The following is a 1,780-nucleotide window of genomic DNA, read 5'->3' as shown; positions in this document are numbered from 1 at the left end:
GCGTCCCATGTTTATTTAAAAGCAGGTAACGATCATCGGTGGTAATCGAGAACGTTGATCACCTCGCTCGAGCAAACGCACGCGGTCTGACAAGGAGTTCGTCGACCGATAACGCGTCGATAAGTTTCACGACGAGTTTCGGAAGAAACCGTGGAAAGTCGGTGAAAAGCGCGGTCGAATCGAACTCAGCGAGTATACATACTTTGTGATTCGAGAGTTTCGTGCTCACCGGCGTTGTTTCGACTTTCCAGTACCGGCGAAAGAATGTCGTTCGAAGGTATTAGCGCTTTATCGCTGGTTTTTCCAACGAATTTCCGAGAGCAACGAACTTCACGTTGCTCGACGCGGTTATCGCGTGTTTTTGTCGAAAGGTTCCTCTCTCCAGAGATACGACAAGTTCCTCGGTCTATTTGCCCGGCTAGATACACCGGCTATCTCGCGTGTTTTTGAGGAAGGTTAAACAAACTTCTGACGCCCGAAAACCGACGAAGATTACCCGTGTTTGTCGAACGATGCATCATCCCTTGCAAACAGACTGCGCAATCTTCCTTCACTATGGAATCTACTGGCGCGGCCAGCCCGAGAACCGTATTTGTTCGCGTTAAAACTCTTAACCAAAGCATCGATTTCGGTCCGTCTGTCGAGGTACGCTGATAACGCTCGAAAGTTTCCGCTGTCCTGGTCGTTTTCGCTAATTTTCGGAAGAAAACGAATATTCCGCGAACGATCTCGTATACAAATACGCGCTACCCTCACGAATCGTCCTGTTACGTTGCCGTGTCGAGAGAAGCATTGTCGTGCCTCGCGAAGCAAGACGAATCCTTCCCTACGACGCAACGTTCCTACCGACGATAAATCGCGGAACAGAGCACGGCAACGACCACTTACGGTACCACGGTTTCCGTCAAGCCGTGTCCACTTTCTCACGGAATGCATTAACGCCTTTGCAGCGACACGCAAAGGCCCGTCGACGAGCATCCACTCGGCGTCACGGTGCACAAGCTCCAGAAGGATGTTTAGCAAACACTCGGAAAATTCGCTGCATCACCTTTCGGCTCGGCGTTCGGCAAACAAGCCTCGGTTGGAGCGCTTCCAGAAAAGCTGTCGCCGCTCGGAGTAGGCGCCGGCGTCCGCCCATCGAGCATCGTCGACGAATAATCTGCGCGAGTCTGGCCTGGCTCCGCGGAATCCGATCGCTATCCGCCTCTACCCGCTCTCCAAAGACCTTATTCGTTTCTTTCGTTTCTTTTTTTCGACCGATGACTCTTTCCATCAACGTCTGCGGTCGACGCGCGGCGGTTTAGGTACAGAGAGAACGCGCGCAACCCTCTGGCAAAACGCGGGCCATTTACCGACGAACAGGTCGATGACGAGTACAATATCGCGAGTAATACGATAACCACAATGGACTATTTCGGCATCAACCTGTTTCGCAAAGCCCGTTTGAAGTTACCGACGCCAGGCGCCGGGGCCACTCTGCTTCCCTTTCGCAATCCACCGGCCCGAACGAAAGGATTTCTAAATACTCGTTGGCGGTATTTGCGGATGTCCGCCGGTAGTCCCCGCTAGGCCTCGAAATACCGCTGCCTGGAAGCATGCAACCGCCGTGAGAGTAACGAAGGGCGTATGAGGACAGGGGATGCGATGAGGATAGGGAAAGAGGGAAAGAGAGAGGTCGGATGAAAAGGAGGAGCGAACAAACGACGGGACCTTCTCTCACGGGGCGCCTGCAATCCGATCCTCAAAGCCCATCGGGTAAATACGCCTACGCTGGCCAGGC

General features: G+C 53.2%; 1 protein-coding gene across 5 annotated transcripts in view; it reads left to right on the top strand.

Annotated features, from left to right (window-relative positions):
- LOC100743152 overlaps nt 1–1,780 on the top strand; it is a 240,125-nt gene that overhangs the window by 162,501 nt on the left and 75,844 nt on the right. The window lies entirely within an intron of this gene.

Source organism: Bombus impatiens, unplaced genomic scaffold (genome assembly GCF_000188095.3).
Source record: "Bombus impatiens unplaced genomic scaffold, BIMP_2.2 scf_0548, whole genome shotgun sequence".
Taxonomy (NCBI): Eukaryota; Metazoa; Arthropoda; class Insecta; order Hymenoptera; family Apidae; genus Bombus; species Bombus impatiens.
The sequence above is the reverse complement of the archived record's forward strand: the minus strand, read 5'-3'. Positions and strand labels throughout refer to the sequence as shown.